Source organism: Schistocerca americana, chromosome 7, assembly GCF_021461395.2.
Source record: "Schistocerca americana isolate TAMUIC-IGC-003095 chromosome 7, iqSchAmer2.1, whole genome shotgun sequence".
Lineage (NCBI taxonomy): Eukaryota > Metazoa > Arthropoda > Insecta > Orthoptera > Acrididae > Schistocerca > Schistocerca americana.
In genome coordinates this window covers 567780838-567805240 of record NC_060125.1, presented here as the reverse complement: position 1 = coordinate 567805240, position 24403 = coordinate 567780838, and positions in this window count along the sequence as shown.

The following is a 24403-nucleotide window of genomic DNA, read 5'->3' as shown; positions in this document are numbered from 1 at the left end:
ATGGTATGCCATTTGAACACGAAAAGAATTTTAAATGAATATTTACAGACAATATAACAAGTTCAATTCAAGATTCAAGAAAAACAGAGATAAAAATTTTACAAGAAAAGTCCAACAGTAACAAGATCATTGTGTCGTATTTTTGAAGGTATAATTTATGTTGCTCTTTGCTGCTTTCAGTAGTCCTTCACTGCCACCCATTTTTCAGAAAATTCAAGAATTCACCAAAATTTTGAGGGAAGTTTACATTTATTTGATTACTCTTTCCTCTAGTCAAATGGACATCCGATTACTTCCTTCTGACCTGTGGTTCTCCATCGTACTTGAGATTCTTTCAACAAATGTGTTGTTGGTAGGAACTGAAAATGTGCGTGAAATAAGTCACAGCAACTGTGAGTGGGAGATGACAGTTGTGGTCTGATGCTTAAAGAAAACTACCCAAACCTTCTGCATTACATTTATCAAGTACTGCATATAAATTTTAAAAATCACAGAATCATAGTATAACTGAACTTGACTCAGGCTGAGATTGCATTTGTCGGTAACCTTTAGAACATACGGCCGTTGCACACGAAAATCTTCTTTTCCTTTGACCGAAAAACCTGTAAGCATGAGCAATGTGAATGCTGGAAAGGTCTAGAGGAGATCTACTGTCCAACAGCACATGGCAGAGTGCTGCTGCAGTTATTTCTGCTGATGTTGATACATTTATTACGTCCTCAATAGTACACCAGCGATAATCCTGATGTGCAATGAACTGTGAACAAGTCTGGATTGAATTGAAATACCACATATGAAGAGTTATACTAAATTTTAAAATGTAAATAAACCATTTCTTTTTCGTGGATGACTCGCCGCCACAGACTCATAGCCGTTGTATTTCTCTCCGGTTCATGGACACCCCATTTTGCCACTGCGTGGGGCCATAAGGAAACTAAATTTCTAGAGACAACGAGTAGATATGGATGCTTGACATAATAATACACTAAAACGGGATTTCAGTTGCTGGTGACTTGTGGCAGTCTTCACGAAAATAAAATGACACTTCTTAATTATGCCTCTCTCTCTTTCCACACACACACGCATTCACACACACACACACACACACACACACACACACACACACGCACACATACATACACGTGTGTGTGTTTCGGTTATCTCACATCTGACCCAAAACAATGAGTTCCATCGTCGCTACCAACGGATACAGTAAGTGCCAACGGCGAAGTATGACTGAACATCTGGCACTTAGGATCACGTGATGTGCGCGTTACTGTCAGCAACTGAGCTCGTTGTTGGACACGGTGATGGAACAAGGTCGAATGACAGAAGACGGATGGAGCAGGGAGAAAAAAAAAATGTCCTGTAGATATTGCAGGCGATGGCACAGAATTCTGTGTGTCAGCCAGCGGCAGTTTCTTATCTGCTTTGACGGACGAAATATTTCGTAAACTGTTGTTGACCACACATTGTATAATAGAGGCCGGTCGATAATTTTCATACAATTTGTTGGCTGTTTGGGGTCGCTCGTGTTATCGGTTCGGCGGTTGACATGTTGCAATGGCCTGTGTGTCACGTCTCGGGCACGCGATAGTGATTAATTTCTTGAAAGAGATACAAGAGTTCGGCAGACCGCTCTCAATAGTACGTAGTTCCGTTACTCGTCCTGCAACTAAAACGAAATCGAGGTACTCCTGTGCTTATCAATACATAATTGACAGATTGTATATCCGCGACCTGGAAGTAATTTATTTCTTAAATATCCTGAACTTAACTGCGATAATTTAAGGAAAAAAGACATGGTTCTCACAATTTACTGCAGGATATATTCTCACGAAACAGGAAAACAATACGCTTTCCGGCGCATGTGGAGAAAATTTGTGGCAATTTCACGTTGATTCAAAAAAATGGCTCTGAGCACTATGGGACTTAACTTCTCAGGTCATCAGTTCCCTAGAACTTAGAACTACTTAAACCTAACTAACCTAAGGACATCACACACATTCATGCCCGAGGCAGGATTTGAACCTGCGACCGTAGCGGTCGCTCGGCTCCAGACTGTAGCGCCTAGAACCGCACGGCAACTCCGGCCGGCACGTTAATTCTTTCTGGGAAGCATCGTTCGGAAGAAATTTTCCTCTGAACACTGTAAGAACATAGCAGATAATATAGGTTTCGAAATTTAAGCTTTCGAAAAGATTAAAAGACTGTATTACAATTATACAGGGTGGCCAGAAACAGTCTGATAAGCGTGTAGACGTGTTGTAGGGTACGCTGCATTGGGAAATAATAATTAAGAAAAATATTTGTTGCCCAATTTCCGAGTTAATTATCATTGAAGTTAGCCAATCAGGACATTAAGCGCGTAAATTCAAGCATCCCGCCAGAGACGCTGTCGCCAAACGTGTACCTTTGGATTCCTAAAAACTAAAAAGGAAGCGGCACAAAAATTAGATATGGCGTGATAGTGACGATCGAATCCGACGTAGACTTCTCCAAACATACACAGTGGATACCGTACATACCCGCAAAGCTCTGCGCGTCTATTCCGTTTTTGGTTTACCTGTCTGGTCAGTGACAGCCTTCACGTACCGTAAGCGTGGTGCTGGCTGCAGTTTGTGTTTGTCCTGCGTGTCTTCCATTGTCTCATCGGTTGCCATGGACTTTCTTAACCAATTTCGGGATTACAAGCACTGCTCACGAACGCTGATGAAATATTAAAGTCTAAGCGTTATGTTGTCGACACCACTTACATGTTGCACGCCAGTGGTTGACGAGTTGCTGAGTGAGTTTTTCTGCGCTGGGTGGCGGTTATGTGAAGAACGTCATTGACCGAATTCAAGAACATCTATGACAACGATACTATCCATGTTGCAGATTTAACACTTACACTGTCCATCAACTCTTATGCAAGCATTTCTTGACTTCAACTTACGTCCGGAAGTGCTTACACAATGAACACTTAGTGGACATAAAAGTACGTCCCAAATCTACATTCTGTACTAGTAAATAATTTAAATATTAAGATGACCTACGTGTGTCAAAAGAAAATATTTACAGGTAGCAAACAAATATCTCATTTTGCTCTTTATCGACGCCGTAAAATATCTTATAGAATTAGTGGAAACGTAGCTGATCACAAATTATGGTAATAAATTACACTACAGGACATTAAAATTGCTACACCACCAAGATGACGTGCTACAGACGCGAAATTTAACCTACAGGAAGAAGATGCTGTGATATGCAAATGATTACCTTTTCAGAGCATTCACACAAGGCTGGCGCCGGTGGCGACCCCTACAACGGGCTGACATGAGGAAAGTTTCCAACCGATTTCTCATACACAAACAGCAGTTGACCGGTGTTGCCTGGTGAAACGCTATTGTGATGCTTCGTGCAAGGAGGAGAAATGCGTACCATCACGATTCCGACTTTGACAAAGGTCGGATTGTAGCCTATCGCGATTGTGGTTTATCGTATCGCGACATTGCTGCTCGCGTTGGTCGAGATCCAATGACTGTTAGCAGAATATGTAATCGATGGGTTCAGGAGGGTAATACGGAACACCGTGCTGGATCCCAACAGCCTCGTATCACTAGCAGTCGAGATGACAGGCATCTTATCCTCATATCTGGAACGGATTGTGCAGCCACGTCTCGATCTCAGAGTCAACAGATGGGGACGTTTGCAAGACAACAGCCTTCTGCACGAACAGTTCGACGACATTTGCAGCAGCATAGACTATAATCTCGGAGACCATGGCAGCGGTCACCCTTGACGCTGCATCACAGACAGCAGCGCCTGCGATGGTGTACTCAACAACGATCCTGGGTGCACTAATGGCAAAACGACATTTTTTTCGGATGAATCCAGGTTCTGTTTACAGCATCATGATGGTCGCATCCGTGTTTGGCGACATCGCGGTGAACGCACGTTGGAAGCGTCTATTCGTCATCGCCATACGGGCGTATCACCCGGCGTGATGGTATGGGGTGCCATTGGTTACACGTCTCGCTCACCTCTTGTACGCATTGACGGCACTTTGAACAGTGAACGCTACATTTCAGATGTGTTACGACGCGTGGCTCTACCCTTCATTCGATCCCTGCTAAATCCTATATTTCAGCAGGATGATGCACTACCGCATGTTGCAGGTCCTGTACGGGCCTTTCTGAATACAGAAAATGTTCGACTGCTGCCCTGGCCAGCACATTCTCCAGACCTCTTACCAGTTGAAAACGTCCGGTCAATGGTGGTCGAGCAACTGGCTCATCACAATATGCCAGTCACTACTGTTGATGAACTGTGGTATAGTGTTGAAGCTGCATGGGCAGATGTACCTGTACACACCATCCAAGCTCTGTTTGACTCAATTCACAGGCGTATCAAGGCCGTTATTACGACCAGAGGTGGTTGTTCTGGGTAGTGATTTCTCAGGATCTATGCACCCAAATTGCGTAAAATGTAATCACATGCCAGTTCTAGTATAATATATTTGTCCAATGAATCCCCGTTTATCATCTGCCTTTATTCTTGGTGCAGCAATCTTAATGGCCAGTAGTGTAGTTGCAATACATAGGTAATAGTTTTTCGTATTGAAACATCTCCGCCAGTTGTCTGGCAGACTCGCTTCATGAGGTGCTAATTTCCGACACTCTAACGAAATTACTGAATCTAATAACTTCAAAGAGTAACAGAAATACACCAAGAGAAAAAACGAGGTACCCCGGCAGGTGTAATGTGTGGAGACGAACAAATCATTACAGTTTCAGAAAAATTGGATGATTTATTCAAGACAAAGAGCTTCACAAATTGAGAAAGCAGGCAGGCGACAGTCAGGCTGGTGTACCACCGTTGGCAGGTGCGTCCCCAGACACGTCGCTGGCTTGGAATGTCATTGACTGGAGTAGAATTGCCTTCAGTAATGAATCCTGCTTCGAAATGATCCGCGACGCCAAGAGAAGACATGTCTGGAGACACCACTGATATCGGTGGGCCGGCCGTGGTGGCCGAGCGGTTATAGACGCTTCAGTCTGGAACCGCGCGACCTCTGCGATCGCAGGTTCGAATCCTGCCTCGGACATGGATGTGTGTGATGTCCTTAGGTTAGTTAGGTTTAGGTAGTTCTTATTTCTAGGGGACTGATGGCCTCAGATGTTAATTCCCATAGTGCTCAGAGCCATCTGGACCATTTTTTGACAGCGGTGGAGTACCAACCTAATTGTCGCCCGCCACACGGATAGACTGCCAAGAGTGAAGGCCTGGGGTGCAATTTTCTTTACGCAACAGGAGCCCTTTGGTTGTCATCAGCGGTATCCTTGCACCACGGTATTCTACGCCCTGTTTTGTTGCCCTTCATGGCAAGCTATCCTGGGCTTACATGTAAATAATAAAGTGTCCGCCCGCGTAAGGTGAGAGTTTCTAATGCTTGTCTTTGCTCTTACCAATCCCCACCTTGGCCAGCCTGGTTGCCGGATCTCTCCCCAATTGAGAACGTTTGGATCATTATGTGCAGAGACCTCCAACGAGCTCGGGAGGCACTGCTTGTACACGCAATTGACGACCAATTTCGATTTTTAGTAAAGTGTGTAAGTTCCTGCTCGATGCCAATTTTTCTCATGAGAGGAATTCCTCAGAGCAGTCACCTCTCACGCCATGGATGGCTATGGCTTGGCACTGTGCTTAGCTGTTTCCACTTTGAGAAACACTCCTCTTGTTTGCGGGGGCGACTTGGCTACATTTGAAATTTTATGGGCAAAGGGAATCACGGATGTGCGGCGCCTCGCCTGTATAACAGAAAACCCGCCTTCCTCTTTATAGAGTCTTTGTCGATTATTTCGAGTTTTCTCTTAGGAGGGGCAAATGCAAAGGTGATCTCCTCACAAGTCAATGGATTACAACAGGCCACGGCCTTTGATGGTCCGATGTTAGCCTAGGAGCACTTTATTCATAGGGACACTAGGTTGCGTACTGACTTCAACTGAAAATGAAGAGGATGTAGTTTTGGTCAAGCATCATTTGATTTTAGGGCCCCCACTGTGTCTGTTATTTATTTCGTATCGCATTATCGATTGCCTTGTTGATTAGCGAGTGAACTTTATCTTCGTGAATCTTTGTGCAGATGCTTCCACTGCCTGCTGATTGCTCATTATAGCGTAGCGCCAAGTGTATGCCAGATATCAGTAATTCGTTTGGATGCCCGCCTCCCCCCTTCCCACCTCTTAAAGCAGCCCTCTGTAGCTAAACAATCTTTGCCCCTATTATTGAACGATTTTGGAAGAGTGACTACAATTTTTCATTTACGGAGGGCGTTATCTTTCCCTTTAATCTGTTGCACGAACTTAAATTACGTATCAGAATAGATGGGGAGCTCTGTAAGTGTCGGAAAGTCCGTCTGGCATCAAGAAGTAAATTACCAGGATACGTCAGGCTCACAACCAGCATCATGCGCTATGTAGAAACCAATACGAACGTGCTACCGCTTCAGAATGGGGGACTGTCAGTCTCGACAAGTAAATTTCATGTCCTAAGGCAACGTCTTTACTATTTGCATTCGCGACAAAACAAAAAATTTCATTACATTCGTGAACTGCAATTCATTAGACACGAAATTTGTGTACAAATAAATATTTTCTAGTGCTTGATGTATGTTCTAAAGGTGCTTCGAAACAACAGATGTGCTGCAGCGTAGGTACTAAATAAGTATAATTTCAGGGACGAACTTCCATGGTAAACATCTTTTGTGGATCCACAGCTGCGAATAAATGGCTTTTACTTCGTTGCTTACTGTGTATGTCGAGCAGGTAATACAGAAAAGTAAGAAAAGTAGATATAGAAACGCAGAAAGAACGAGTGACAATCGTAATGTAACCAAATGATAAATTCCGTGTGCCCGAAATGATGATGCAGCTAAAGGGTGTAATGAATGAACGAGAATTGCTGCCTACCGTAGAATTGTGGCTATACGTTCAGGAAAAAAAAAGTGCAAAATCTTATGAAGAGTAGGACATTAACAATAACCGTAGATGGCTTACACGAAAGTGAAAGAATGGTACTACTTGGAAGGAAGGTAACGCAGCATGATCTCTCATAGCAAAATAATAGAAGAACTGAAAAGGGTTCTTCCAGTTGAAACGAAGAACAAAGTGTATGCATAACAAGTCTTAGAAAGAGAGGTACTTTCATACGGCTGGTGCTGATCTATTTAATGTTGGTTAATCTGACAGAGACGAAATACAGAAGATGCCAAAGAGTATAATATTGAACAGAAATTTTTGGGTAGTGTGTTAAGCAAACTGAAACAGAGTATGAAGACACTTATGAACATTGGCTACGCTAAGTGAAGAAGTATTAAGCGAAACAAGTGGTGTGCTTAGGTCTTGCACAGAGCGTGCACTGGCAACTTGACCTAGGACCCATGAAACGGTATGCTACTTTTAGTACTTTGGGGCATTCAGACTTACAACTACGAGTAATATGATATAATTTCAGGGTCGCCACTAGCCTAAGCCGACTCTTAAGACAAGATAACCGACCGAGCTGGTGATTGTTTATAAATTGGCTCAAATGGCTCTGAGCACTATGGGACTTAACATCTGAGGTCATCAATCCCCTAGAACTTAGAACTACTTAAACCTAACTAACCTAAGGACATCACACACATCCATGCCGGAGGCAGGATTCGAACCTGCGACCGTAGCGGTCACGCGGTTCCAGGCTGAAGCGCCTAGAACCGCTCGGCCACTCTGGCCGGTGTTTATAAATTGTTTTCCCCCTTTTTCTCTGATCATTTAATTAAGTTGTTCTGGTGACTTTCACCTTCTCATTACTGCCCTTATCCAATAACTCGTCAAAAGATATAAAAATGAATAGAGCATTCATACTGATTTTACAGTTGAAACCGGGTATTAATCTAACGATCGTGAAATAATACGCAGGATTGATGGTGGACAACTTATCCCTGGTTTACTCAATTAACAGTGCTCAATAATAGAGGGAATCAATTACTTTATAAGAGGAAAACGGTTGGCTTATCCTGGAACAAAATAACCTGCTTCTCTTTAGTGAGAAGATTGTAACATTTGTGAAATTGAACGAAAGGGAAAGGACATTAAAAGAAATGACATGATATAATCAAGCACTGATGAGCTTTTGCAAAACACTTGGTTTTCTGGCAAGAAAAAAACATTTTTTTGCCGTCAGTCCACCTAAGCCTTCTGGGGCGGTTCATACGCTCAGCCAGGGTTACACGGTGGACCACATAATTCATAATGGGAAGTTCTTATGGAACGGCTCTGTTGAGACGTTTCACCACAGTTATTTTAATAAAATCAGTCCTGCACAGAAAAAGATTACGAGGTCACCTACTTGTGATTATCATAAAAATAGATTTCCACAAGGAATTCAGATACTACTTTGACGCCGTTCAAAATAGTGTGATGTGAACAAGTGCCTCTTTACAATGAGATATAAATCCAGAAAACAAGCTGTTCATATTTGGATTACTGAGAAGTCTCCTAAGCTGCTTCACACGAAAATATTACACACGATCGGAACATGGCGGTTTTCTCAGTTGGATTTTAACAGAGTTACGGCTGTTTATAATTCGCGACTGTGTCGCTCTTTCTGGACAAGGCTAATTGCGACCATGAAGGAGTGCGGGAGGGCGACCGGAGTCTCCGAGCAGAAGAGGCGTCGCACTTTGTCCCTGGGAAAGGGCCCGCTGCCTAGTGCTTTACGCCCGCAGTAACCGTCGTATTATGTAGATTTTATTGAGCGCTGTTCGTAGTCGGGATATTTATACGCGGCACTTGTTGGGAGCGTAGTTAAATATTCAAACGAACTGGTCACGTTATAGATTGAGCGACCGGGTCCCTCGTCCGAGAACGGGACACTCGGCTGACACCACCGAGAAACCTCGTTCCCTCTTGCGGTCGCTTCCTCTGAGGAGCGACCACTGGTCTTCCGCAGCTCGCCGCCAGCTACAGCACTCGCCGCCTAGCTCTCGTCTTCCGTAACACGAGGCAGCTGCGAGGTGGAAACACCTCACTGTTTGCCGTTCTGTCGTCGTCGTAGAAGAGGAGCACAAGTTCACGTCGACAAAGCAGGCGGAGAAAATGTGCAGAAGCCTTTTAAAAGTAGCTGTCCCAAATTTATACGGTGTAATTTCTTGTCAGACCTATCGATTAGCTAGTTAATTAGATAGTTACTCGTTTCTCTAGACCATGTTCACGATAACCGTGAGTGGATTACATCCATCAGCAACTATTACCGCAACTTGTTTAAATCGCCTCGAGCACAAGTACCTACACACCTAACAGTTTTAGATGCTTCCAGAGATTGACTTCGAATGGAATAATAAATCTCTCTCTCTCTCTCTCTCTCTCTCTCTCTCTCTCTCTCTCTCTCTCTCTCTCTCTGCCAGGTGTGTAGTTACTTGTGCTCGAGGCGATTTAAACAAGTTGCAGTAAAAGAGACTGATAGATGTAATCCGCCCTCTATGGAGACGGTTCACAAAGCCCTCGGCCAAATTACTCTTTAGCTCTGCTTCTCATGGGACGCTTACCAGATACTATTTATAGAAGAGATACTGAAGTACTAAAGTAGAACAGCGTATTTCGTCGCGGGTTTGCTTAGCTAGTGACAGAGCGGCACTGAGGCATTCCTCAAACTACGGTGATATGCACTGTAAGACATGTGTTGTGTATCACGGAGAGGGTGTTGTTTTTGTGGTCTCCAGTCCTGAGACTGGTTTGATGCAGCTCTCCATGCTACTCTATCCTGTGCAAGCTTCTTCATCTCCCAGTACCTACTGCAACCTACATCCTTCTGAATCTGCTTAGTGTATTCATCTCTTGGTCTCCCTCTACAATTTTTACCCTCCACGCTGCCCTCCAATGCTAAATTTGTGATCCCTTGATGCCTTAGAACATGTCCTACCAACCGGTCCCTTCTTCTTGTCAAGTTGTGCCACAAACTCCTCCCCAGTTCTACTCAATACCTCCTCATTAGTTATGTGATCTACCCATCTAATCTTCAGCATTCTTCTGTAGCACCACTTTTCGAAAGCTTCTATTCTCTTTTTGTCCAAACTATTTATCGCCCACGTTTCACTTCCATACATGGCTACACTCCATACAAATACTTTCAGAAACGACATCCTGACACTCAAATCCATACTCGATGTTAACAGATTCCTCTTCTTCAGAAACGCTTTCCTTGCCATAGCCAGTCTACATTTTATATCCCCTCTACTTCGACCATCATCAGTTATTTTTCTCCCCAAATAGCAAAACTCCTTTACTACTTTAAGTGTCTCATTTCCTAATCTAATTCCCTCAGCATCACCCGACTTAATTCGACTACATTCCATTATCCTCGTTTTGCTTTTGATTATGTTCATCTTATATCCTCCTTTCAAGACACTGTCCATTCCATTCAACTGCTCTTCCAAGTCCTTTGCTGTCTCTGACAGAATTACAATGTCATCGGCGAACCTCAAAGTTTTCAGTTCTTCTCCATGGATTATAGTAGCTGCTCCGAATTTTTCTTTTGTTTCCTTTACTGCTTGCTCAATATACAGATTGAATAACATCGGGGAGAGGCTACAACCCTGTTTCACTCCCTTCATAAACACTGCTTCATTTTCATGTCCCTCCACTCTTATAACTGCCATCTGGTTTCTGTACAAACTGTAAATAGCCTTTCGCTCCCTGTATTTGACCCCTGCCACCTTTAGAATTTGAAAGAGAGTGTTCCAGTCAACGTTGTCAAAAGCTTTCTCTAAGTCAACAAATGCTAGAAACGTAAGTTTTCCTTTCCTTAATCTTTCTTCTAAGATAAGTCGTAAGGTCAGTATTGCCTCACGTGTTCCAACATTTCTACGGAATCCAAACAGATCTTCCCCGAGGTCGGCATCTACCAGTTTTTCCATTCGTCTGTAAAGAATTCGCGTTAGTATTTTGCAGCTGTGGCTTATTAACTGTCAACATCTGCTTTCTTTGGTATTGGAATTATTATATTCTTCTTGAAGTTTGAGGTTATTTCGCCTATCTCATACATCTTGCTCACCAGACACGGAGAGGTATACCTGTTAATATTGGGAGAGCTTGTTTCTCAAGCAGCGGATTACTTCTGTGTTCGTTAAATCTCGTGACATGGCATTGAAATAAGTCATAGAACTTCGAGCTTCTAAAAAGTTCAAGGACTACAAAGTTTAAACAGTTGATAAGGAAGAGACAGCGTTATTAAATGTGTGCGTTGAGCGGATAATAGAGTAAACCAAAGAAAAATTTAAAATGGTGATTAAATTTGAACGAGAAGAAAGAAAAACTTCGATATCTACCAATCAAACTGTAATTCAGATAACGACATTGTATACTGTCTGTCGAAAAGTATCCACACAGCCCCATGTATTGTGAAATCGAAGATTAGATATCACGATAGGCGAACCCACCTGTATAAAAGAAAACGGTATGTACTGTGAAATCAGTAGAGAGGCAGTTACAGTGGAATGGATGGGTCAGGAGTGCTTAGTAAAATGGGATTAGTCGTCGGATATTACCTGAATAACAAATCCATTTGGGGGATTTCAACAATTCTAAAGCTGCCCGAATGAACTGTTGGCAATGTGACTGCGAAGCAAAAACACGAAGGAGCAACCAGAGGTGACCAAGACCAATCAGACCTCAGGTACTGACGGACAGGGACCATCAAGCAGTGTGGTGGGTAGTAGTGAAAAATCGCGTGATATCGGCGGAAAGATTCACTCGGGAGTGCCGAAGTGATACCAGCCTACCAGACTTGACGTAGGGGGATATACAGAACGAGATACAGTGGTCGAGCAGCTCCGCATAAGCTTCAGGTGGTGCAAAGAACGACGCCACTGGACAGAGGATGATTTGAAATGAGTAATCTGACAAGGTGCATCACACAAATCATTGCGGCAATCCGATGGAAGGATCTAGGCTTTGGGAACAACTGGTGAAAATTACCTGCCACGAAGTGTTCTGCAACTGTGAACTACACAAGAGATGGTGTTATATTACGCAAGTGTTTTTCGTGGTTAGGGTTAGGTCCCCTTACTGTACACTACTGGCCATTAAAATTGCTACACCAAGTAGAAATGCAGATGATAAACGGGGAATTCATTGGACAAATATATTATAGTAGAACTGACATGTGATTACATTTTCAAGCAATTTAGGTGCATAGATCCTGAGAAATCAGTACCCAGAACAACCACCTCTGGCCGTAATAACGGCCTTGATACGCCTGGGCATTGAGTCAAGCAGAGCTTGGATGGCATGTACAGGTACAGCTGCCCATGCAGCTTCAACACGATAGCACAGTCCATCAAGAGGAGTGACTGGCGTATTGTGACGAGCCAGTTGCTCGGCCACCATTGACCAGACGTTTTCATTTGGTGAGAGATCTGGAGAATGTGCTGGCCAGAGCAGTAGTCGAACCTTTTTCTGCATCCAGAAAGGCCCGTATAGGACATCTGAAATGTAATGTCCACTGGTCAAAGTGCCGTCAATGCGAACAAGAGGTAAGCGAGAGGTGTAACCAGTGGCATCCCATACCATCACGCCGGGTAATACGCCAGTATGGCGATGACAAATACACGCTTCCAATGTGCGTTCACCGCGATGTCGCCAGACACTGATGCTACCATCATGATGCTGTAAACAGAACCTCGATTCATCTGAAATAAATGACGTTTTGCCAGCTTCGTCGTCGAGTACACCATCGCAGGTGCTCCTGTCTGTGATGCAGCGTCAAGGGTAACCGGAGCCATGGCCTCCGAGCTGATAGTCCACGCTGCTGCAAAGGTCGTCGAACTGTTCGTGCAGATGGTTGTTGTCTTGCAACCGTCCCCATCTGTTGACTCAGGAATCGAGACGTGGGTGCACGTTCCGTTACAGCCATGCGGATAAGTCCGTTGGGATCCATCACGGCGTTCCGTATTACCCTCCTGAAGCCACCGATCCCATATTCTGCTAACAGTCATTGGATCTCGACCACGCGAGCAGCAATGTCGCGATACGATAAATCGCAATCGCGATAGGCTACAATCAGACCTTCATCAAAGTCGGAATCGTTATGGTACGCATTCTCCTCCTTACACGAGGCATCACAACAACGTTTCACCAGGCGACGCCGGTCAACTGCTGTTTGTGTATGAGAAATCGGTTTGAAACTTTCCTCATGTCAGCACGTTGTAGGTGTCGCGACTGGCACCAACCTTGTGTGAATGCTCTGAAAAGCTAATCATTTGCATATCACAGCATCTTATTTCTGTCGGTTAAATTTCGCGTCTATAGCATGTCATCTTCGTGGTGTAGCAATTTTAATGGCCAGTAGTGTACTTAAGGAGTCGGTAAATGAGCAAGGATATGAACACTACGTCACTGCGTACTGGGTACAGCAGAGGAACCATTCTGAAAGAATGGTTGTTTGTACCAGCCTGATAATGTAACATGTTATAAAGCAACATCTGTGAGGCAAAGGTCTGTAAACAGTAGCATTCATGAAATGGACTAACCTGCCTAGAGTCGTTACCTGAACCCAATGGGATACCTATCGGACAGAACGTCGACTTAGTTGCTGATGCCAGCGACCAACATCACTACTCCCTCTGGTTTCAACTCTTGAGGAAGAATGGGCGCCGGCCGAAGTGGCCGTGCGGTTAAAGGCGCTGCAGTCTGGAACCGCAAGACTGCTACGGTCGCAGGTTCGAATCTTGCCTCGGGCATGGATGTTTGTGATGTCCTTAGGTTAGTTAGGTTTAACTAGTTCTAAGTTCTAGGGGACTAATAACCTCAGCAGTTGAGTCCCATAGTGCTCAGAGCCATTTGAACCATTTGAAGAATGGGCTGCTATTCCTCCAAAGACATTCAGACAATTCGTTGAAAGTGTTCCCAGCAGAGTCTTAGTCTTCATAAACGTCAGGCGTGGACACATTCCATATCAAATATCACTGACGAGTATCCGGATTTCTTTAATGAGACAGAGCACATGGTAAGGTGCCTTGCCTAGTGTTTGTGTGTGAAGACATAGATGTCTGAGAAATCTTTGGTGGACGGAAACCAAGCTCCGCCCGTTCGGAGTTTACTGGCAGTCTGGCGTCTCCCAGTAGCAGGTGTCTTGCTGAGGGCAGCGCGTGGTCGCGCGCTAACTTCGTTACCGCCTTAGCTCGCTGGAAATTTCCTAAAACCCCAGTTAGAGCTGGCAGGCGGGGCTAACGTAGGAAGCACGCCGTTTTAGCGGAATACCGCGGACACTCCGGCGCCTAGTGATCTCTCACAGGCCAGACTTAGAACCGAGGTGTGGTATTCGCAACATTCTCATTTCGCTCATCTGCAGTTTCTCTGATGGTGGCTACATATCGAGCTGGAATCTGATGGTGATGATAACACTGGTTTCAAGGCGCTGAACGGCATCGTTATATTTATATACGAGATCTGTTCAAATAATTCTGGAACATTCGTAATTTCGCGCCGATGATGTGTTGGAGCGAAATACGATTCGCGTCTTTGCACACGCCGGTGTGTAATGTCTAATTGCCGAAAGTTAAATGCTGTACGTCTGTTAGTTATTGTTGAGTGCTGTATTGAGTAGAATGTTGTGTCCCACAGTTTGCGGATTTCGTCCAGATAGCAGAGTTAGAGGAGCAACGCATTTGCATTAAATTTTGCGTGAAACTCAAGAGAATATTTACACAGACGCACCAAATGGTGCAGGAAGCCTACGGTGGTGAGCGCTTAAGCCGTACTGAGCGATATGAATGGTTCACATGGTTTAAAAATAGCCGGAGGGAAGTTAATGATGATCCTCGTTCAGGACGCCCTTCGACGTCAACGAAATTGTGCGTGCCAATCGAAGACTGACTGTCCGAGAGACTGAAGAAGAATTTAACATTTCAGTTGGATCCTGCCATGAAATCCTGACACAGTATCTTGAAATGCATCGTGTTGCTGCCAAGTTCGTCCCACGGCTCGTGAGTCAAGGTCTCACAATCTGTGAAGAGCTTTAGGGTTGCACAAATGAGAACGAGGTGTTCCTTAAGAGGATCATAACTGGTGATGAGACGTGGGTCTGCAGTTATTACGTTTAGACTAAGATTCAGTCTTCACAATCGATCGATAAAAGTGCAATCTTCACAATGGTTCGGGAAAGGTTATCCGCGACTAGAGAAAGCTCGTCAGGTCAAGGCCAAATCTGAAAACCATGCTAATAGTTTTCTTTCGCTTTGAAGGATTCAGCATGAATTCATGCAACAGGGACAAACGGTCAATCGATGGTACTATCGGGATGTGTTGAGACGGCTGCTAGAAAATGTAAGAAGGAAACGACCTGAAATGTGGCGATAACGCACCCGCGCGTTCATCGTTGTTGGTGCATTACTATTGCACAAAACGAAATCACTGTGCTGTCTCATCCTCCGTTCTCTCCAGACCTGGCCCCTGTGGACTTTTTTATTATTTCCGAAGTTGAAAACCCCGTTGAAAGGACGAACATTTGCCACGATAGACGAGATAAAAGAAAATTTGCAGACGGCTCTTTGCGCGGTCCGGCAAGAGGCGAAGAGGCGTACCAAGACTGCTTTCGGAAGTTGAAACACAAGTCTGCGCACCAGAGAGAAGTTCACAGAACCTCATGGGACCGTCCTTCCTCATCGGTCCTACATCCCGGATCTTGCACCTTCCGACTTCCATCTGTCTGGCCCAACACGGGAAGCAGTACTTGGATGATGGGAAGGTCATTGATACAGCGAGACGCAGGCTCCGACGTCAAGCATTGCAGTGGTACCTTGCATGCATTCAGCCACCCCCTCCCCCCCCCCCCCCCCTCCACGCCTTTCCGTAAGGTTGCGTCAGACCCTTGCATTAAACGGAGTTTATGTTCAAAAATAAGGTTTCGTCACCTAAAGATTGGGGAATAACATGGTTTATTAGAATCCTGAAGGAACCATCTTGGCTTCAGGAAAAAGCTACGTTGTATTACTTATTCAACGTCCCTCGTTACCTTCTCTGTAGAATATCAGCAAAATATGTTGTTGATTAACTGTTTAGATCTCTCTGTTGCCAATATCAATCAAAATCATTCGCTTCCTATTCATCGTAAACCTACTACAAGACATGTTATTATTTATCAGAATTCAGCCATCAGGTACAACGTAAGAAACCTTCTTTTAGGCAATTATTAGCAGTATATTCAAGTTACACCTAGACACCAATGAAATCAAGAAAGAACCCAATACCTACTGCCATATTGCATCCAGAAATGACTCTTTACTTCATAAATTATGAGATACGTAATTATGAATCTCAAGCTTTTTGGAATACGCTCTGCAACTCACGTTACATGTTACGTAACCATCTTATTTACATAGAGATATGCATTCGGTGAATGTACTTGTTGACTATCGCTGGCTTCCCAGATCGACAATTCTTTTGTCAAGATTTTCAGTGTCGTCTGTTGTCTTCGCTTTTCAGGGTCACGTACCACAGTCGGAAAAAACGGAACCCATTTGGAGATGACTCCGTTGTCCGTCTGTCCATCTGTCTATCTGTCCTACTGTTGAAAATACTTTTTCTCAGGGAAGGGCAGACGAATGAAATTTAAATATATGTCACGTACTAGGGTCTACGGCCCCTTTGCAGTGCAAAACATCTTAGCATCCGTCAGTGCAGTCAAAAGATACCGCCATTTTCATCACATATTTTGATACTCGCAAACTGACTCATCAAAACATAGACGGTACGTCTCGTTGATCCAGAATCAAAAAATCTGGCAAGCAGCAAGGTTTAACAGTACAATTAGAGGAAAAGATCCGAAACTATTAATTTGGAATCAAACTGCAAGAAAAAAAATATTTTTTATTATTTGTCACGCGACTGTCTGTCTGCGGTCTGTTAAAACCCCTTTTTCTAGAGGAACGGATAGACGCATGAAACTGAAATTTAAGTCACGTAATAAGGTTTATGGTTCTTGTTGATGTAAAAAATCCAGTGTAGTCAAAAGATAAGGCTATTTACTTCTCATATTGTAATAATAGCGAACCCATTCATTACAACCTACTGGGTACTTCACTTTGACCAACCATTATGAAGTTAGGAAGAAGCAAGATTTCACGGTCGTCGTCGTCGTCGGCTCATTCGAGTTTTCATTTCTCTCTTGAGATTTTCCTCCTCACGGTTCAGGCGTGGAAATGTCTTTGATGGCTTAGTAGTCCAATCCTAGCATGGAGCACGCGGCCACAGAAATTACAAATAATGGAAGGTGGAGGACGTGGCAGGGCCTGGAGGAGTTTGCGTCTCTGGCGTTTGTCATTCTCCAGTCTTCGACGTTCCCGCTCCAAGTTCTGAAGAGCATTTGAGCTAGTTGAACGCCAGTGACTGCGATCTTTTGCTATGGTGGACCAGTTACTCGGATCGGTGTTCAAGGTTTTTAGATTTTTCTTATACTGATCCTTATAGCTTTTAAGAGGGGCACCTCGCGGCCTTTTACTTGAGCTCACTTCACTGTACAGCATTTGACGCGGAAGTCTGTCATCTCTCATCCACTGGGCATGCCCTATTCATCTTAGTTGGTGCCCAATAATGAGCGCTTCTATACTATTCATTTTCGCTTTCTCAAGAACGGTGGTATTCGATATAAAGTCATCCCATTTCATGTTCATGATGTATCTTACTTCTGTTGGTTGAAGCGTTCTTGCTTCTTCAGATCGCGGTGGTATAATGTCCAGGTTCCGGTACCACAGAGCAGGGTTGAGATGACAACAGCTTTGTACACCACCAATTCGGTGTATGGTGTTAGGTCGTTATTCAGGAAGACTCGGTTTCTGAGACGACCAAATGCTACACGGGCAGCACGTATTCTATTCTCTACCTCTTTTTCAGATGAGCAATTAGATGACAATTGAAAGGTCTCTGTTGGATTCCTTTCATGTTAATTTCTTAAATATGTTGTCATTTACGGCATAAATTCCTCTTCTAAATTTACTGTGGCGTTTCTGACTATCTGGGAGGAGACTGAGTAGTGGAACGTGTTACTTTTACACATAAACAAGAACGATCTGTCACACTACTACACTTTAAAACACAGTTTATATGTAATTCATGTCACACAGTCTCATACGGAACCTACATCCAGTTTCTTTTGTATGCTGTATGTGATAAGATACTGTCATCCCCCTTCCCTTCTGTGTGAGAGGATGAATGAGCAAATATATTTCTTGTCATGTTGGTATAGGAAGCTGCCTCTCTGGTCACTTCCGTTTTGTATACGGAAGCACCCTTGGTAGGAGGCCAGATCAGTCTGTCCGCGGCGAGCGTCTGAAGTGGTAAGATCTCCGGCTAAGCGCGTGTCTGCTAAGTCCGTAGCACAATGGATTTCTTAAGTTCAGCCTAACTGAAAATTGAATCACCTTTATTTCAGGTTTAGCTCTAAAATATCTAATGTTATCTTAAATTGCAACGCAGTGTAATTCGCGTGTGAAGTTCAGAATATCTTCCGGTAGTTGCTTTGTCACTACTTTGTGATCAGTAACTCTAACTAAGATCATCAATCTTAAATGCGAATGCTCATGTGATTATAACGTCTCGTCTTGACAATATTTTTTTTAATATAGCAACTTTTCTTTATGTTCAACCCACGTGGGGTGTACTTTATGAGACCAGTACCACGTGCTTATACAACTGTTTGACCAATCAGGTTAATAGTAAGACGATAGTAACCAGTTCGAGGTTTTTCTTTAGTAAATTGCGTTTCGATGTAATTTACTTTAATTATCAAAATTATTGTGGAGTTACACTCTTTGTGTAAACCAAGTTGACCACGTGAAGCATGTGGTGAAAGCATCAAAGTAGCCCTCAGCTATTCTTTTCGGGAAGATTTCACAGAGAGTTAGTATGAATTTAGTATACCAGTGTGTGGTAGTTACATGACGGACAGGATTGCGCTACGAACGTAACTTCTTTGGGTGAAAATTGAATAGGTTGGTTGTGGTTGATTTCCTCTTGCATATGTTTCAACGTTTCTTTGTGTGTTATTTTATGAATGCAGTGTTGTATGTAGTCTCCCAATCTTGGCTCCCTATTTGATGTGTTCCATAAGATTACAAACTCACATTTTTGCAGTCCTAAATAAGGCACCAGCTTAGTTATGACTCAAGTTTAATATACTGAAATTTCAATGATCAATGTTAAAATAAATTTCCAAATATAAACTGATTTATTTCTTTTCATTTAAATTCTCTTTTATATATATATATATATATATATATATATATATATATATATATATATATATATATCACCGGTTGTCGCATGACGATTAAAAGATTATAATTAATGTTAGTCTGGTTGGGAATTTGGTAGGCTAGACTGGATACCTGGTGAAACAGTTGCTCAGTAATGCAAGGTTAACTTCCCCAGACAGCTCACAGCTTTTAACCCGCTTTTATTGTCTATCAGCACCGCTTTCACAGCAAATTAAAGTAACAACACTACACATGTGTTCGTAGCGCAATCCTGTCCGTCATGTAATTACCACACACTGGTATACTAAATTCATACTAACTCTCTGTGAAATCTTCCCGAGAAGAATAGCTGAGGGCTACTTTGATGCTTTCACCACATGCTTCACGTGGTCAACTTGGTTTACACAAAGAGTGTAACTCCACAATAATTTTGATAATTAAAATAAATTACATCGAAACGCAATTTACTAGAGAAAAACCTCGAACTGGTTACTATCGTCTTACTACTAACCTGATGGGTCAAACAGTTGTATAAGCACGTGGTACTGGTCTCATAAAGTACACCCCATGTGGGTTGAACATAAAGAAAAGTTGTTATATTAAAAAAAATATTGTCAAGACGAGACGTTATAATCACACGAGCATTCGCATTTAAGATTGACGATCTTAGTTAGAGTTACTGATCAACACGTGGTTCCACTTTACTCACAAAGTAGTGTCAAAGCAACTACCGGAAGATATTCTGAACTTCACACGCGAATTACACTGCGTTGCAATTTAAGATAACATTAGATATTTTAGAGCTAAACCTGAAATAAAGGTGATTCAATTTTCAGTTAGGCTGAACTTAAGAAATCCATTGTGCTACGGACTTAGCAGACACGCGCTTAGCCGGAGATCTTACCACTTCAGACGCTCGCCGCGGACAGACTGACCTGGCCTCCTACCAAGGGTGCTTCCGTATACAAAACGGAAGTGACCAGAGAGGCAGCTTCCTATACCAACATGACAAGGGACGGACAGGACCATACTAACGGTAGAAACCTCTTTGCTTTTAGAAAGCGTAGCTACCTGTTCCGACGTTGGTCCTACAGTTCTCTAGCAGACAGGCTTGTCTGCTACCATCCAGCATGCAACTAGAAATACATTTGCTCATTCATCCTCTCACACAGAAGGGAAGGGGGATGACGGTATCTTATCATATACAGCATACAAAAGAAAGTGGATGTAGGTTCCGTATGAGACTGTGTGACATGAATTACATATAAACTGTGTTTTAAAGTGTAGTAGTGTGACAGATCGTTCTTGTTTATTGTAAAAGTAACACGTTCCACTACTCAGTCTTCTCCCAGATAGTCAGAAACGCCACAGTAAATTTAGAAGAGGAATTTATGCCGTAAATGACAACATTTTTAAGAAATTTACATGAAAGGAATCCAACAGAGACCTTTCACAATATGATTCCTATATAAAGAAAATGGTCCACTTGTCCCAAGGGCGTATCAGAAGTGGATTAGCTGAAATCAGGAAGCGAAGAGCCAGGAGCTGGCTATGCGAGCACCTTTGTCTTTTGAATATTGATGGAAAGACCAAATCGTCTATATGCCTTGCTGAAACAATTATCACACTGCTGCATTTCTGCAGATGAATGAGCTGGAGAGGCAATGTCTTCAGCATACTGCAACTCTGCTACACGAGTGGTACTTGTGAACTTTTTTGAGACGAGTCTGGATTGGTTAAATAATCCTCCATCGAACCTGTACTTTAGTTCTACCCCAGCGTTGATCACAGATGTCTCATAAAGCATAGATGCCAGGTACAAGACAAATAATGTTGGTGCAAGATCGCATCCTTGTTTGAGCCCACTCGTTGTTGGGAATTCAATAGATGTTTCACTCTGGCAGAAGACTTGTCCAGTCATGTCATCATGGAGAGCTTTCATCAGGTCAGCAAAATGTTCAGGGCAGCCGAAACATTTTAAGACCATCCACATGGCTTCTCTGGGAACTGTATCAAAAGCCTTTTCTAGGTCGTAAAAAACTAATGGTAAAGGCTTTTGCTGTTATCTGCATTTCTCCTGCAGTTGTAATGCACATAAAATCATGTCAGCAGTCCCTCTTGATGGGTGAAACCCGCATTGATACTCAGGGAGCACAGTCTCTGAAAATGTCTGAAGGTGACTGAGAAGGATTGTGGCAAAAATTTTACCAGCGACGGAGAGCAAGGATATTCCACGGTAGTTAGCACAGATGCTTCTATCGCCTTTCTTGAAGATGGTGACAATTGTGGAATTCTTCATGTCGGCTGGTACCCTGCAGGTTTCCTACATTAATAGTATGAGAAGTGCCTAGGTTTTAGAGGCAAGCTGCCACCCTGAATAAGTCCAAACAGGAGGTTGTCAGGTCCAGGAGCATTTCCTGGCTTCATACTATCGAGTGTCTTGCTGAATTCTTGAAAAGTTGGAGGATCAGCCATCCAGGGTTGTGGAGGATGCTGTGGGAAATGTTTGAGAAAGTCTCTAGCGTTAGTACAAGTGCGGTTCAACAGTGAGCTGAAGTGCTCTTTCCAACGATTTAAGATATCCTGACTTTCAGTAAGCATGGTGGTGTTGTCAGCAGCTTCCAGTGTTCCTGATGAGGATCGGATGGGTCCATAAAGCTCTTTAATTGCAGCATAGAAGCCATGCAGGTTCCTCGCATCGGAAAGATTTTCGAATTTCGAGGCTTTTTGTTGCCACCATTCATTCTTGATTGCTCGTATCTCACTCTGACTTTTCTGCTTGAGCTCTTGAAAGTGTGTTTTCCTTTCTGCTCAGGACGGATCTTGAGCAAGGGCTAGGTAAGCATCCCGCTTTGCACTGATGATGGCTTGGATTTCTTCATTGCTGTCATCAAACCAGTCACTTATCTTCCGCGGACGAAAACCAATAACATTCTCTTCAGTCTCTTTGATGATGTTCTTTAATGCAGTCAATTTTTGTTCGACATCATCTATGATTGCTAGAGATCTGTGGAGTTGTTCTGACAGCTCGTCTTGGAACTGTGAGCGAACGCCTTTGCTCTGCAGGTTGTTGATGTTGAATTTTCTGTGCGATGGGCTTGAGAAGTGGGATCGTGTCTTGCGATACGTTGGTAGCCTCAGATGACTAACTAAGAGTTTATGATCAGTCCAGCAGTCATCGATGTTTCTAGCTGGTTTTGTGATGAGAATGTCTTTCTTGTCACGCTGTCGAGTGATGACATAGTCTATAAGGTGCCAATGTTTGAACCGTGGGTGCATCCATGTCGTCTTATAGCGGTTAGGCAAGCGGAATTTTGTACTGCTGATGAAGAGCTCGTGCTCAGCACATAGGCCAACAAGTAATAGTCCATTTGCATTGCCATTTACGACCCCCTGAAGTTTGGAAGAAGCAAGATTTCACGGTACAAGTAAAGGAAAAAAATAGAAAATTGTTAATTTGTAGTTATTTCACACGAAAGGAGAAATTTCGTTTGTCATTTGTTATCGGACTTCATACTAAAAATTAAAACATTCACGGATGCCTTAGAATTCCAGGGACCGATGTACTGCCAGTATCAGTGTCGAGGATTAGCAAAAATCTTTGAGATTCCGATTCCTGGAATGAATGTGAATATACAGAATTAAGTTTTTACGGAACTCTCAGAGCGCTAGCACTTTTCGCATCTGGCCAGTTTTTTCGTATTGCTTCTGTGTACGATGCTTCCTCTTTTGTGTGCATAAGCGAGGATTTTTTTTAAACCACACTTTCCAGCTACCTCTCCACATATGTGCCGCTCCGCTTACACAAATGTCATGGCGTGGTACCAACTTTCAAGTTCCCTTCTCATAGAAGGCAGCCAGTTACCTGCGGTGGTCTGCAGTCGTCGACTGTGCCAAAACGCTGTCCTCGTAGCCAGCGGATCATATGAACGAAACTGTGAAAATCAGAAGAAGTCTGGTCCGCTCTTTATGATGAGTGATCAAACGTTTCGCATCGAGAAGGCTCTCAAAGCGTCTTCGTAGCCCTTGCAGTACGAAGCCGAGAATTGTCATGAAGAAGGAAACGCAAGATAGTTACATTCCATGAGCTATATGAAATCAGGGGAAAACCCTCAGCAGGGCGTCACACTTGGCGGAAATACCAATTCCTAGGCATCCTAACATGTACAGTGTGCACTCAGGACTGATAAGTGTGAAGTGATGCGATAGACCAGCATGGGAGAGAGACTGCACAACACATTTTCGCAAAGCGTCACCGGATTTTCATTGTGGTTTTATTTCACTGCCGATCGGGGGCTGAAAAAAAAATGACCCTGATAAATCTTTTAAATCGCATGTATTTCTGTACTTCGTTTTACTTTTAAAGTATTGTACTTAGATCCTCATTATTTATTTGCTGCTCTTTGCCCACTTTCTCTGCCTTCTATAAACCCATCGCTTCACTGTTTAAGCACTGCCTCTTTCCATTTCTCAGCAGTATGTGCGTGCACATTTACGTCTCGTAAGTTTATGATACATTAATTACATTCTTATATTTCGAATGAGTTGTTATACACTATTTTTTATTTTACAGTGCTGTTTCGTTTTGGTGATGTTTGTTGTAACTTTATTTTCAAGTAACTCATTCCATTTGTACCTTGTTTTTCAGTATTGTTCAGATAACCGCTTGAAGATGACCTTGGTGGCCGAAGCTGGTCGTGATATTGTAAAGTAAAATTGCAACTGTTATTTGCTTCCAACGCTTAGGAAGTTGTGCCATAAATTCCTTTTTCTCCAATTCGATTCAGTTCCTATTTAGTAGTTACCAGGTGCGCACCTCGGTGTTACCCACGTTTAAACAGTTACTTTACAAAGAAATGTTAATGCCGAAACTCACTACCCATGCGAATGCACCATCGCAAAAGTTATCTCTTACATGTACTGAGGTGCGAGCGAAGTCACTGTTTAAGAATCCTGATAATATCACAATCCAGTACACTTCCAAAACATTCTACAAGCTACAAAATATTTTCATGAAGACACGTTACACTGTTATCGAGTGTCGTGATGATTTCATTCTACAGGAATACTTCTGCTACGCTTGATTTTTTTATGCATCGCACTTATTTCGTTTGTCAGAACAGTTAAAAA